General features: G+C 36.5%; 1 long non-coding RNA gene across 2 annotated transcripts in view; it reads right to left on the bottom strand.

The window, feature by feature from the left end:
* LOC127505786 (uncharacterized) overlaps positions 1-16,699 on the bottom strand; it is a 44,174-nt gene that overhangs the window by 10,445 nt on the left and 17,030 nt on the right. The gene's annotated exons all lie outside the window — the stretch shown is intronic.

The raw sequence follows: 16,699 nt of genomic DNA, 5'->3' as shown, positions 1-16,699 counted from the left end.
CAGCAAAAAGAACGATTTATTTCCCTGCAACACATCATTTCAAGTACTTCTCCTATTCTCATTCTGAATATATCTGAAAACTCTGCATCTGAGAAAAATTTCAATATATCCCTGGCTCTCGAAACCCTCGAGTATGCGGGGTGCTGCAGGGACATTTCAGAGCGAAGCTTGACAGTGATTCAACCTCCATTTCGTCTTGTCCCATTTCTCCAATCTCTTCCTGTGTAGGATGAATTGATTCTGAGGCCAGGCCTGCTGACAGTAGAAGGTCAGAGAAAGAAGAAAGCAAGAGAGCGAGCGAGCGTGTGCAGGCCTGGAGGATTTCGGGCAGCTGACTGCGACAGCTCATTAAGTCTCATCCAGCCTTTAGCCTCCTGCTTATGAGGGGAGCGCCTGACCCTACAACCGCCCAGACCTGCTGCTGGAGGAAAGGAAACATCTCTGTGTTGTTCAAACAACAGTAGGAAGAAAATAATGAATGTGCTTTAGCGTACAGAGCCGAACCACTGCTGCGCTGGTCAGTTTGGCAGGTGTGTAATTATTCGATGGACTGGGCCGCCATTGACTAACAAGGTCCCTATTAAGACGCGGTGATGTTAAATTGACACAGCATCTACTGAAAACACCCGTGCGTATTCATATGGACACATTTTTTTTTTGTATAAGCACATAGGCACTTAATTTAAAATCTGCTCAGGGAAAATCATTTTGTCTTCTTTCCTGTCTTGGAGGAAAAACTTAAGAGCAATGACAGTTAAATGTTGTCACAACTCATGTTTTTACAGTCTCTCCTCGGCACATCTATCAAATAATGCACTCCTGCTGCAGTGCTACAGCAAAGCAGGAGACAGCGAACAGTGTGCCAGACCAAATGAATGTCACTCACTGCTGTACATAAACTGCCCAAGGAAAGCAAAATCCATCAGCATAACGAAATCACAGTCCCCGTGGTCTATAACTGCAGAGTTTGAGTGAGTACCAAAAAAAAAAGACCTTTCTCACAGGCCTATAAAGTTTACCTAGTCACCCGCGGCATATCACGTGCCCTGATGAGGGTCATATAAATGCATGATGAATTTCTGGCTTCAGCCCAGAGCTGCCACTTGACGTGACGCTCACGTCGACCTTGTGCAATTCAGAGGATGCCACATGTAAGCAATCTGCAGAGTATTTTCAGCACGTCATTGATGCAGATTTGCATGAGCGCTTGACCTTTCGCACAGGCCGACTGTAACAGTAACTATATGTGGCTATATTCTCTTCATTAATACAGCTTAATGAAGTCTGCCAGCTGCAAAAAAAGCAAATTAACATATCATCGGCCTTGTTAAGTTTTCTCTCGGCTGAGTAGGTTGCTTAAACACAATCGTATATATATGTGAAGCAGATTGATTGTGCTATTAAAATGAATATTTACGATAATAACGGCTCGTTTTACTAAGTAATTAAACAGAAATCACTACTATGATTTACGGCTGCAATTCTGAAAGGAAGCTTCCATTACGCGCCCTATACTGCATCAGTGTCAGCGCAAGGTGGTGTTTGAAATCTCGGAGGGAGGCAAAGATTTGTCACTTTACCCTATAATAAATGTAACGCTGCTAAAATGAGAGGTTGTGTTCTATCGATTCATCACCATTACTGAAGGACAAAGTGATTCACGGCTGTTAGACAAGCATATTCAATAACAAATCATTATTATGCTTTGCTAGAAAATAGAACAAAAGAAAACAAATGCTAAACTATAAATTAAAGAGAAAAGATGCTCAAAAATGTGTATAAAAAACGTATGCTTTCATTTGAAGTGGATACATTTTTGATCCGATAAGAAGATATGCGCATAAACTACAATAGAAACATATTTACCAATTAAATCCCTTGATGCGCAACATAAAACTCACGTGACTTTGCCTCAACAACTAGCAACTAACTGGACTAAGCAATTTCATTACACTGGGGTGAGTAATTGATTACAGAATTTTCCTTTTTGGGTGAACTGTCCCTTTAAGGTTGTGGTTAAGCATAGATATGTACTGTATACGCAGATGCCACATCCGACAGCTCCAGACAAATCATTATCTGACAATATCTAATTTTGCTCTGTCTGTCAGATTTGTGTTTTGAGTAATTACATGTTTTACAATAAATTATTTAATCAATTATATATGGCAATTAAATTAAGCAAGTGCATGTATCAATATTTATGAAGTAAAACATCAAATTAAGATCACTTTAAACACATGGATGGATAAATCAAGCATTGAAAATATTCTACAAAATTCTCACTCATTTTGTCTTATCTGCTCTCTGTCAGTGCGGTTTGGCGAGGCACACTGTCTGTTGCTCAGCTGGGGCTGTGCTGACTGCTGTGGACTCACAAAAACATGAAGGCGGTACTTCAAGCTTGAATTGCTCCCATTGTAGGAAATCCTTTAATATAGGATTTATACAGTACAGCACAAGGATCTGTATAATTTGTTAATGGTCACATTATGTGGTGATTTGAATTCTTTAACAGTATATAAGAATGTATTTTACTCAAGATAAAAATAATACACATCACCATTCAAAAGTCTGGGGTTAGTAAGATTATTTTGAAAGAAATTAGGCCAATGTTTATTCGGCAAGACCCATTAAATTCATCAAAAGTCACAGTGAAGCCATTTATAAGGTCACAAAGGATTTCTATTTCAAATAAATGGTGTTTTTTTTTTTTTTTGGTTTTTTTTTTAACTTTGAAAAAAAAAAAAAATGTGTCAGGGTTTCCACAAAAATATTGATAGAATGATTTCTGAACGATCATGTGACACCAAAGACTGGAGTAATTGCTGCTGAAAATTCAGCTGTCACCACAGGAATAAATGACATTTTAAAACAGGCTGAAATGGAAAAATTGCAAAGATATTTCACAATATTACTGTTTTTACTGTATTTTTTGATAAATGTAGCTTTGGTTAGACAAGACATCTAGGCATCATGTCTTGTTCATCTCATGGCAATCCCAAATACCTCATAAAACACATCCATTAAGAGTAATACAGAAAAGGGTGTTTGGTTCAGCCAGAAAATTCTCACATCCTACTTATATGCCATTTGTCTGTGGTTTCAAATTATCTTATGCTTTTCAGATTAATTTAAAGGGATAGTTCACTCAAAAATGAAAATGATCCCATGATTTACTCACCTTCAAGCCATCCTAGCTGTATATGACTTTCTTCTTTCAGACAAACTCAAGCAGAGATATATTTAAAAATATCCTTAGTCCTCTAAGGTATATAATGGTTGTGAACGGGGGGCTGCATTTTGAAGTCAAAAATAATGCATCCATCCATTAAAAAAAGTAATCCATACAACTCCAGTGGGTTAATAAAGGCCTTCTGAAGAAAAGCAATGCGTTTCCATATTCAATACTTTATAAATTCAAATAACTAGCTTCCGGCGGACAACCGTACGCAGAATGCGCAAGTCGACTTGCGCTAAATGAGTAATCCTCTGACGCGATGTATGACGCAGGATGTATGGAGTACTGTAAGCTTAGGGGGCTGTGCAACAAATGCAAGCTCCTCTTCTCTTATATCGAAATCCTCCGAAATTTTCTTTCTTTCGAAATTTTCATTCTGCGTACGGACGTCCACCGGAAGCTAGTTATTTGGATTCGTAAAGTTTTAAATATGGATATTTTTCTTACAAAAATGCATCGCTTCGCTTCAGAAGGCCTTTATTTATCGTATGGATTACTTTCTTTTATGGATGAATGCATTATTTTTCACTTCAAAAAGTGGCCCCCCATTCACAACCATTATAAACCTTGGATGACTAAGGATATTTTTAAATATATCTCTGATTGTGTTTGTCTGAAAGATAGTCACATACAACTAGGATGGCTTGAGGGTGAGTAAATCATGGGATAATTTTCATTTTTGGGTGAACCATCCCTAATGTTAATGTTATCGACCCTCAAACTGTCCCAGCACTACATGTGTTTACAATACACAGCTCTTCGCTCTACCTTTTGTCGCTGGACATTCGCATGTATTTGGGTTGCTTATGTCGAGCCCCTTCCTTTAAAACGAATCCCACCCATTTTTTTTTTAGAAGCTTCTTTATTAGATATAGACATGTGTTGCTCCTGCTGTGGGCACGAAAGAAATCTATCAAAGGAATAAATTGAAATCTGTCAAGCTTGAAATCAGTCTAGTGGTGGTTGAGTTGTAGAAGCACTTGGGAGAAAAGAACTGATTAAATACAGCCACAGAACTCTTCAAAACAGGTTGCCTATGAAGAGCTATGGTTAGTTTGGCTAGCACAGTGTACACAGTGTCTGAAAATCTCTGCCTCATATGTTACTTTTTCATTGTAGTGGATCAGATGGATCAATTTGGTACAAAACTTTCACACAGTTCCTCTGCAGCAACTTTTTTCACCACGGCGCTCAGGTGGGGAAGCAGCCAGAGGAAGTGATTTATCATCATTGTTCCTAATCGATCCCTAAGGCGGCCACATCTCCTGATGAATAATCTGAATAATCTAATCAGGTGTGTTGAATGTCAAGTGATCTGAATGGCTGAATCAGCAGCTCTAATATCGTAGCTGTTGCCTTAATTGTCCTTTGATTCATTGTAGGAACAAAAAAAGGTTATGACTGAACAAAAGTTGTTACTAATTTTTCCCAAAAAATGTTAGTACAAAATACTAAAATAAGATGTTTAAGGATGTGTATCTGTATAGCAAAAATAAAACTGATGATTGAACAGCATACTTGTTCAATCATCTCTAATTTAATCTGCTAAATTTAAGGGACTAAAACATAATAACACAGTGTGGATTCCTCCATCCAGCTCAGAGAGAAATGCAGATATAGTTCTTGCGACCTGCAAGGCCACTCATACACTCACTCATCTACTTTTTTTTCATCATAGTTCTAAGGCTCCAAGAATTATGGCTGCATTAGCACTCTCATTAAGTCCAGCTTAGTCTATTTCTTTGTTTTTCTATTTATGTTCAAAAGCCAAAGGTCCATTAACTTCTATTTTTGAGCTCCTGATATGGTTAAGTGCACACAGGCTATTGCAGAAATCACCCCCATTACCCCTTGTGAAGTGCTTTATTCAGTCATAAGCCCTTCAAATGCTCATTCTGAAACTCATTCTGATGCTAGGTTAATATTTTTAGGGTTAGTCTGCTGTGAAACCAGTTTATATCTCACAATTCTGACTTTTTTTCTCACAATTGCGAGTTATAGTCACAATTCTGAGATATAAACTCGCAATTGTGAGAAAAAAGTCAGAATTGCGACTTTATATCACGCAATTGCGATTCTGACTTTATCTTGCAATTTTGACTTTTTTTCTCACAATTGTGAGATATAAAGTCACAATTGTGTGAAACTTTTTTCTCACAATTCTGATTTAGTCAAAATTGCAAGATAAAGTCAGAATTGTGACTTTATATCACGCAATTGCGAGTTTATATTTCAGAATTCTGACTTTATAATTCGCAATTGTGAGAAAAAGTCAGAATTGCAAGAAAAAAAGTCAGAATTGTGACTATATCACACAATTGAGAGTTTATATATCAGAATTCTGACTTTATAACTCGCAATTGTGAGAAAAAGTCAGAATTGCGAGAAAAAATAAGAATTGTGACTTTATATCACTCAATTGCGAGTTTATATCTCAGAATTCTGACTTTTTTTCTCACAATTGCGAGTTATAAAGTCGAGAAAAAAGTCAGAAATCTGAGATAAAAAAGTCGCAATTACTGTTATTTTTTTATTTAGTGGCGGAAACAAGCTTTCTTACCATAAGTTGTGCTGTTCAGAAATGTGAATTCAGTGCTTTTATACATGCAAGTGAATGAATAGTACATTTTATACTGAGTAATAAATGGGAAATAGCAATATTACATTTTCTAACATTTGCTTTCTCCTGTACGTTTCTGTTATGCTACGGTACTACGGTAAGTTTTTTCCCCCTTACATGCAACTGAAAGAAACAATTACATGCAGTGCCTACCTTAGTTTTAGACTGCATCCTTTGCTTTGTTTGTATTAATTTGATAATCCAACTCTTTCTAAGCATCTCAGGTTTATCTGCTTCCACTTGTCACAAAAATCCATGATCTTCCTCCTATCAGTCCTATTTCCAGCCTCTCTTGGCTTAGATAAGGAGACACTTTGCATCACAGTCTCTCATTGGCTGACATACTGTAGGAGTGAGATCAGGAGGGAGATGAGGAGAAGATGCGAGACTGAAAGAGATCGGTGAAGTGAGTATCTGGCACAATGTGTAATAAAACAAATGGCAAAAATGGAGCAGAGACAAATTAGTAAGGCATTAGTTAAGTCCATAAAAAGGTGTAAACACCATGGCACAATCAATCGGATGAGTTTAGCGTGGGACTATCTGTTGACCGACCAATGGCAGACATGGGGAGTGTGCAAGCCTGTTTGAAATAATCGTTCCCTGCATCCAAATATGCCTACTTCCATAGTAGGCGAAAAACTGTATGTGAGCAGAACAGTATGTCTGAATAGTATTCATAAAAGAGTAGGCAAAAAGTACCCGGATGACTTGCTTCTTCCAGCAAGATTTTGAAGTGGGCATCCGATGGACAATTTACTATCCCATCAGGCCACGGGAGAGGATTTGTGAATGGCAGCTGACCCCGTAGGTCACATGACATTGACAACATGGCGGATGTAGTATGTCCGAATTTCATTCATACACACGTTCATACTATTTAGAACATACTTTTTTAATGGACGCAAAGCAAGTTTCAAACCAAATGTAGTACATAGTATGCGGTTTCAGATGCAACAATTTTTTTTTTATTTTAATTCATTTGTTGATGTTATTAGCACAAAAATGAGACACTACATCTTTAATTCTGCACCTCTGCTGACTGTTACAGCAGCATTGAGACTTTAAAATGCATTTTTTTTTTTTTCTTGCATTGTTGCATGACATTTGTTACTATTTCTATTTATTTAATAATAAGCCACCCACAGAATCCAATGACAAAATGGGCCTCCTCTCATCCAGTGCCTTTTACTTATACAGAAGCTCCAAAAAGAAACACTATTCAGCTGAAACTCTGCACACACTGTCATTTTAGGATGCCTTGAATCATCTTTACAATCATAGTAAAGCTGACCTTTATTCTTGCTCTGTGTCACTCATGTGCTCTGTCAGCACAACTACAATTTAAGCTGTTTTCCTAATGAATATCTGCAAGGTCAGATTTGAAGCATCTTTTGTCCACACCCTTTGATGATTCATCAAGCATATCTGTCACCCTGCGAAAGTTATTGAGAGGGATTTTCTGCACATTTAGCATTGTATACATCTGTGCTTAAGCAGAAGTGTCATATGTGGTCATGTGGTTCAGATTGGAGTGCAGAGAATTGATAGATTCCTCTTTTTCTCTGAGCTAGATGGAGTCAAGGTCAGCTTTTCATTTCAGCCCTGCTTTGATGTCCTATATGAGGTGGATCAAAGACTACACCAATGTAGCTGTCCTAAGGCACAGATGTTGGGAGAAGTTCCAGAGTCCCATGCCAGTATAAGTCATCATATTACAACTCAGAATAAATAAAATGAATGAATGAGCAAGAAATAAATATATTCATTATTGTTCATTTACTCCTAAGAATTAATGTGCAGACCAAAAATTTTTTTTTTTTTTTTTCATCTGGGGCTTAAAACAAGATACATACTTTAGAAGCAAAACTGTGTAACATATAATAAAATTACATATAATATATATATATATATATATATATATATATATATATATATATGTGTGTGTGTGTGTGTGTGTGACTTTCTTTCTTCTGCAGAACACAGAAAAGGATATTTCAGTTACACACAATTCAGTTCAATAGACTTTCACCTATTGAACTATACAACTATTGAAGTCAATAGGAACCAAAACTGTTTTCTTACCAACATTATTCAAAATATAATATTTTGTGTTCTGTAGAAGAAAAGAAGTCACACAGGTTTGGAACGACATGAGGGTTAGTAAATGACAATCAAATTTGAGTATTTGGGTATTTGCTGTAATTTACACACTCAAAAATCACAGTATACACATGGTGCGTCTTAATCAGCTCCCTAGGTTGTGAATCCATATCCATATCAACACATACAGAAATGTGTTCACTTGTAAGGTCAGTAAAGCACCCTGGCTTAATACACATTGGGACACTGATGACTTAATTTCCGACAACATAACCTCATTGTACAACATCACTACTGGTGTTTTTGAAATTGATATCATTCTGACTTTATTTGTTAGTTATTTAAAGAACATTATGATAAATACTTTGCTTGTTGCACATACATGCAACATTTCAGCCATAAATAAATTATACATGTTAGCTAGATTGTTTATGCTGAAATATAATGAAATAATAATTTGCATTTTAAAAACCATGTATCGCTTGTCATTATGTGTAGTGAGTTGGCACACGTGATTTATGTTTTGCGCTTCAGAACATCCATTAAGGGAACATAGTGAGCGTTGATACTTCTTGGTTTTCACAGTGCATTATGGGACTTATTAGGAAGCAAACATTTCAGTGCACTTGACGGATTTTGCTTTAAAATGGCCGACTCCATGATCAGCGCCCTGACTACTGAACTAGGGAACTGATTGAGATACACCCACAATTTTCAGTGTGAAATAAAGCTGTTGGATCAGCTGGAGAACAGAAACATCTCTCACTGCCTACGCAATGATGGTAACAATAATACTGACAGCAGCAGCAACAATAATAATGCATTAATAATTTACTTCTAAAAATACTGAAAAGCAATGTTACTCTTCATCTCAATTTCTAACATTTGAAGTTGGTAGTTTGAGTGCAATTAACATACTCATCATAGGAGGAAGTCACTTATACCACAAAAGGAACTCTGTGATCTCTCTGTGCCACCATTGACTAAAAATGGTAATTGTCTACAGAAAGAGCCCAGGTGCAGTGACATCCTGCTGGTTTTCCATGAGCATCAGAATTGCCCAATCAAGGCAGTGCTCCAGCTGACAGGCCTGGTGAGGAAATTACTAACACTTGAGCAACAGATGGCTTTGGCCTCCACACAGTCTGAGTGGCCATCATGGATGCTCCAGTTGGGAGGAGTTGGAAGAGATCCTGATATATTCTTCACAAAGAGTTCTGCTCTGATTCCGGTGCAGTGATAAGACACAGATACAAAGGTTTCATCAGGTACAGCCCACCTAAATGTGTCTACTGTTGTTGCCAGGTGAGATTTAAGAATTGGTTGGTCGTGCAATACGACATGCTTTCATTCCCTTCAGGCCTGTAATACATTTGCTTAAAGGGTTAGTTCACCCAAAAATGAAAATTCTGTCATTATTTACTCACCCTCATGTCGTTCCACACCCGTACGACCTTCGTTCATCTTCGGAACACAGATTAAGATATTTTTCATAAAATCCGATGGCTCAGTGAGGCCTGCATTGACAGCAAGACAATAAACACTTTCAATGCCCAGAAAGGTATTAAAGCTGTATTTAAAACAGTTCATGTGACTGCAGTGGTTCAACCTTAATGTTATTAAGCGATGAGAATACTTTTTAACGACTTTATTCAACAAGTAGGTCTTACTGGCAATGCAGGCCTCACTGAGCCATCGGATTGTATCAAAAATATCTTAATTTGTGTTCGGAAGATGAACGAAGGTCTTACGGGTGTGGAATAACATGAGGGTGAGTAATTAATGACAGAGTTTTCATTTTTGGGTGAACTAACCCTTTAAATAAAAAGTGGTGAGTATGGGCAGACTCCATCTGCAGGCAAGTTTCCATGCACTATACAGTACATCCCCTATATATATCGATGAATGTGCTATAGACTACCTAATTGAAATTTCTTGGGAATCAGAAGAAGAAAAAAGTTCAAAGGAGACGAATGTAATGAGACGCTGAATCCAATTACTGCACTGGGCGAAAGGAAGAAATAAATAATACTTATTAATATTCCAAATCGGGGTTGTATGGTCAAATTAATATGCAGGGAAAGAAAAATAATTGTATCTTTGGTCAATTTAAGGTTATAAAATGTCATGTGGCATAAATCCTCAAAAACAGAATATGTATGAATTCATGATTCATTAATTGTAATATGTGTGAAATATTCATGAATACACAAAAAATATCTTTTTTTTTGGATGACGAATGATGATTAAGATGTGAACACTCTGCAGCATCTGTTTTCAAAGTGTCTCATGAACTGTTTTTCCAGCCTGACCAAATGCCCAAAACCACTCTAAAACCAGCCGAGACAAGCTCAAGCTGGTTTAAGATTTTATTTCAGCAAGATTTTTTTTTTTCTCTAAGAACCGCATTCACCACCAAGACAACTTTTACCTCAAAGACAAAAGCAAAATATTGACTTTTTTCCCTTTAATTTGAATCAGTGCACTCTTTCAGCAACACAACTTCTCTTCACACAGTATCTAGAGATGATCATTTTGAGAGTTCAAGAGTGAACTATAGAGCCCGAGGTGCTGGAATTAAAGTCAACAGTAACAGGTTTAGCATTCTCAAGGGGGAAAGCATTGCACATATGGGACAAAGAGAACTGATAGATGCCTTCAAACCAAAGGAACAAATTATGCTACTGCATGCAGTGGGGAATATGTTATTAAAGCACATCAATAAAAAATGAAAACCTTTGGGCCAGCTGTTACATTATGAGAGCATATGAAAACCCAACGTAAATGAGCGTGCGAGAAGAACTCAACAGACGGCGAAATTGCGAGCCCTGTTTGCATTGCGCGCAGGCCTGAGATCATTGTGGCAAATGGGATCACCTACAGTGGAAAGAACTAGTGAAAAATATATATCTATCTATATAAAAAAATGTAATGAGGCTCTCTTGTTTCCTCACAGTAAGCGCTGCACAGATTTATGTAGATGTCCCATGGTAATGCAGACTGCGGCGAGGGAAGGCTTTGATATCGTAGCTTCAGATCTTTATTTACCATGTGGCATTGTGTGATGGTGGGACCTCCCGATGGGTTTTGTGCTTCACGTTCTTTAATAAAATCCTGATGCGACTGAAAAAAATTATACTAACAAATAAACATCTAATGTTGACAGCCTCCACATAATAGCGTGTTGAAATTCACAATCTGATATCTCAAGTGAACCAGTAGGAGCAAATACAGATTTGAAAAAATTCAGTTCACAAACTAACACAACATGCACTTCAAGCAGGGCATCTTCTATGTTCTATGCGTCTTGATCTCAGTTTCAATGTACTGTATGTTTCACAAACATGGTCCATAAATTCAGACTTTTACAGCACAGTGGGAAATCTAGTGCAAATCATATGCCGAGAGGAAGAGGACAGGCAGAGAGGAGTTAATTATGGATCATTTGTGAGTTTCCAACTCTCTCCCTCATACTTATATTCATGTGTACTGGGTGTAGATCAATACTGCATTTAATGTGAACTGCTCTACAAAATACCCATTTCATCTCATTGCACCCTATAACCTACAGAAAAATTAAAGGGATAGTTCACCCAAAAAATGAAAATTATCCCATGATTTACTCACCCTTAAGCCACGAACACAATCAGAGATATATTTAAAAATATCCTTAGTCCTCCAAGATTTATAATGGTTGTGAAAGGGGGGCTACATTTAAAAAAAAAAAAAAAAAAAAAAAAAAAGCATCCACCCATAATCAAAGTAATCCATACAGCTCCAGAGGGTTAATAAAGGCCTTTTGAAGCGAAGGGATGCATTTTTGTAAGAAAATATCCATATTTAAAACTTTATAAATTCAAATAACTAGCTTCCGGCGGACGACCGTACACTTAGTGTGCAATCTCTGATTGTGTTTGTCTGAAAGAAGATAGTCTAATGGGGCGTTCACACTAGACACGACTTGCACGAATAAATCTTCCAAGCAAGATCCTTTTTATTCCTGTTTCTATAAAAGTATGATCATACAGCTCCGGGTATCCACATACAGCGACGATGATTTTGTCCTCCATTGTTGTTTCAGATTTCTGCCTCCTCTCACTACGTCGTAATCACGTCACTACTAGAGCAAGGTTAACGCGGCGCGAATTTTCGCCAAAGTTCAGATTTTTCAACTCGCACGAATCACGTTACACGCGTCAAACGCCCGAAACACTCTATTCGAGCGAATCGCGTCTTTGCATTGACTTAACATGTAAATCACTCGCGCTTAACGCTTCATTCGCGTCTGGTGTGAACGCACCATTACACACCTGGCTTGAGGGTGAGTAAATCATGGGATAATTTTCATTTTGGGGTGAACTATCCCTTTAATGATAATGTTATACAGATATAGAGTCAGATGTTTAAAGGAGTAGTTCAACCATAAATTTAAATTCAGTTACTCATTTTGCATGACTTTCTGCCATGGAACAAAAAAGAGGAAATAATTAACTATTTTTCCGCCAGATTTTTTTTTCTTTTTTTTTTTTTCCAAAAAAATGTTGCCAGCCACTGCCAGCATTTTTGATAGTTTTGTGCAAAAATGATAAAAAAAAAAGAAAAAAAAAAAAAAAAAAAAGAAGCAGAAACAAGCGATTAAAAAGAGATTCTGTACTCTTTCAGAAGATGTGTAATAGCACCCCCTACACCTAACAGTGAAAATATGGATTGCCAATCATTAACTCTTTGGATTAGGGAAAGAGTTACTGATTACAAGTAAATAATTACTGTCACTGATTAGTCAAATTCTTGAATGAATCATTCTGTGAACTGCATGAACCCGAATCATTAAAAAGATCAGACTAAAAAGAATGATTCACTGATTAATCTGATACTTCCGTAATTAATGTGCCAGAGAACATAAGGCCATCATTCTAGCATAAAAAATGACTTAAATTTCAGTCTGTTTCTCACATAAAGCTATCAAATGATTCACAAGACTTGGAAAATAGAGAATGAGTCATATGGACCACTTTTATGGTGCTTCCTATTTAAAGTTTGAAAGCTTCAGTCCCCATTGTAACTATATGGAAAAGAGCCACCAATAGTCTTCAGAGTTTCTCCTTTTGTGTTCCATAGAAGAAGAAAAGTCAGTTCAGGATCATCATGATGGTGAGTAAATGATGACAGAATGTTCATTTTAATACTTTTCTTCATCTGACTTACCATTAGCACTCTGTGCATTTTTAATGAATTCAAATCTGTTCTGTAATCCTGGGTCACGCACCTTGCTTTATATGTCTTCTGTGCTTCTGTTGATCTCTTTTTAGAGACACATTTTCAACACAGTACAATATACATGACCTCTTCTTTTATAAATAACAAAGCTATAAGCAATAGAAAGGAGACTTGCCCAGGGCTACACTGTCAAAATCCTGCTGACAGGGGCCAGATAATTGATTTTTTTAAAATAATCTCTATTTTATGTCTTCTACCACTATTTTATGTATTCCTCCAGATAGCCTTGAGAGATGGTGTGCAGTATCCAAGAGACCATCAATGGTTGAAAAAAATGCACATGAATTAAAATAATAATACTACATCATCTGAAGTGCAACAAATTCTACCTTTACAGATACATGCATTCTTCTGGTCTCCTCATGCTGTAATGGAATAAGAAACTGATATGATGATTAATTTTGTTAATTGATAGTACTATAATTGAATACTCTTAAATTATTTAGCACTGCCCTCAGGTGGAAGATCCAATTACTACAAATTCAACTGAGCCTATGAAAAGATGGTTCAAATTATTTAATTTACTCCTGAAATCTACACTTGTGTTGTTCAGCAGTGGTTATAAAATGGCTTGCTTCAGTATCAAAATCACCAAAATTATTTTATGTATACATGTAAATAAATAAATAGAAATTCTTAAAATCAAATAACTGAAATGCATTAATATTACACCACGAGCATAAACAAGAATTTTCAAAAAAAACTAACTTTTGGTTTTAAAGGTCAGTTGAATTTTAATGGTTTCATGCTCTCGGCAGCCAATAATAGATTTCACACATTGTGGTCAACATGCCTCAGGTTTATTCTCACTGGTTTCTTCTACTTTGTATAGTTTGTTTGTGGCTTTTAGGATGAAGGAATATCAAGCACCCCATTTAAAAGATTAGTTCACCTAGAAATAAAAAAGTCTCTTCAGAAAATTTGGACTAAACCGCTCAATTCATATGGATTAATTTTACCTCTTTATGAACTTTTTGAATCGTCAAAGTGGTAGTTGCGTAGACTGTCAATGAAGGGAAAGAAATCTCAAAGATTTCATTAAAAATATCTTTATTTGTGAGCCAAAGATGAATGAAAGTCTTACGGGTTTGAAGCAATATGGGGGTTAGTAAATGAAGACAGAATTTTAATTTTTGGGTGAACTAACCCTTTAATTAGGGCTGCACGATAATGGTTAAACTGATAATCACGATTATTTTGCTCAAAATCATAATCACGATTATTTATCATGATTATTCTATCAAAAAGGGTAATGTAGTTATGGCCATTTTGCACGTTCTTTACCAACCTACACTTCACCCAAAAAGCCTGTAGGTGGCACACCAACTTCATTTAACCAACTATGATAACTTCGTTAGATGGTAAATAAATACAAAACACATGGTTTTGGTGAGCGCTTTGTAATCTGTATTCACATTAGATTTTAAAGCAACACAATTTGTTTGCAAATGAGACAAACCACAGATTCAGATTGCCCTGCAAATTCGTAAAGCAAAGAATGATGCTTTTTGATATATATGTATAAAAAATGTCCCTGGCCAGGGACATTCTAAAATGCTTAACGTGAAAAATGCTTAACGTGGCTTAATGTACTGAGTATTTACTTAAGTATTTTTCTGTATAGTATGCTTTATTAGTATAGTGTTTACTAAGTTTGGTCTTTTAATGTCACTGTCTTAGTATATTAAGCCACGTTAAGCGTTTTCTTTATGGGAGGAAAATGCTTAATTAAACATGTTGCGTTCATATTCTGGGCTCATCTGCTTTTCTGTACATAGTATGCTTTATTAGTATGGTGTTCACTAAGTTTAATAACTAGGGCCAATACCAAGCTCATGTACTTGTACTCGTACTCATAAAAATACCCCTGATACCAAAGACCGATACCTCACGTGACATAACTGACAGAATTTTCTGTGCACAGCAGAAACAATGTCAGCCTCAGAGGTGTGGAAATACTTCAACATTAATGATAACCCACACATTGCGAACTGCATGCTTTCAATCACAATTCGTTATCAATTAGTGAAGGCGGGATAGGTGGAATCGCGCTGAATGACACACACCAGAAGCGCGCTCTCTCTCTCTCTCTCTCGCACGCGCTCTCTCTCTTTCTTGCGCGCAATCCCAGTTCTCTCAGACGGCGCGCGATCAGTTCTCCTTGCACCTGAATGGTCAAATGCACAAATATTGTCAAAATGTCCATTGTGTGGAGTATCTCATGTAAATACAGTCAGTTATGGCTTAAGTGGACGTGAACATTTGGGTGAAAACAGGATATGTGTCAGTATCCATGGATTAGGTCTTAAAGGGACCGTAGCCTATATATGTCATTAACAACAAAATATATTAAATAAATGTATACATGGTAAATAAACCTACTGTATCTGAAAAACAAGTTTATTTAATTTGTATCTCTATAGTATTTGTTGTATTGTTTGTAATTTATTTGTAAATCTCTTTTTATATAACAACAATTATATATATATTGTTAATTATGCCCTTTGAAGGTTATTGGACACTGTGGAACTTTTGTTCTTTAAGTTTGTGACAAGCACATACAAATTATTACTTTTTTCATTAGAGTAATAATAAAGAAGCTGTCCTACATTCATTATGTGTTGTGCTTGGAAAACTGCAACATCACCAAAAAAAAAAAAAAAAGAGAGAGAGAGAGAGAGAGAGAGAGAGAAATTAATAAAGGTATAGGCATCGGTATCGGTACCGGCGAGTACTAGAAAAAAAGTATCGGTACTCGTACTCCATCCTTAAAAAATGGTATCGGTGCATCCCTAATAAAAACAAATATTAGAGGCACATCATTGGGTAAAGAAAGTGTTATTGAACACCTGATGAAGCATGCTTGAGTGAACATTTGGAATACTGACCATAAAAATAAGTGATCTTCACATTTGTATTAAAAATACACCCAAGTAGCATAACTGCAAACCATTCTAAGTCCATTCAAATACAGTTATGTCAAAGAAACTTTTGAAACTGTTTTGCAATAGTAACTTCAAGCATCTGCTTATTACACATGCTGTAAAGTTGTCAATTTGAGTGAGATGTATGTTTTTCTTGCAGGCAGTTTGACAGCAAGTTGTCACTTGGTGTCTATAACACCATTGGGAGGATGATTCGATAAAGCCTGTGCTCCACTAGGTATGTTTTGCTTTCAAATGAGATTTCACAAAAAACGAATCAGAAAAAACAATCATTCAAAGGCAACTTAACTCGATCTGAGCCAGCTTTTAATCACGACGCAAAGCAAACCCCTTTAAACCTACAAACGCATTTTCAGTTTCTTTCCCAAATCAAAAGTGAATCTGTTGTTCAGAAGGGACGTATTCTCTCTCTGCAGTTCCTCAATATCACTAATTGCCAGCAGAAAAGTCTTTGGAAGAGTATGAGTGATAGAAACAGCATGCATAATTCACAGAAATAGAGAGGAAGGAAAA

This window comes from Ctenopharyngodon idella, chromosome 2 (genome assembly GCF_019924925.1).
Source record: "Ctenopharyngodon idella isolate HZGC_01 chromosome 2, HZGC01, whole genome shotgun sequence".
Lineage (NCBI taxonomy): Eukaryota > Metazoa > Chordata > Actinopteri > Cypriniformes > Xenocyprididae > Ctenopharyngodon > Ctenopharyngodon idella.
Note: the sequence above shows the minus strand (reverse complement) of the source record. Positions and strands in the feature narration are given on the sequence as shown.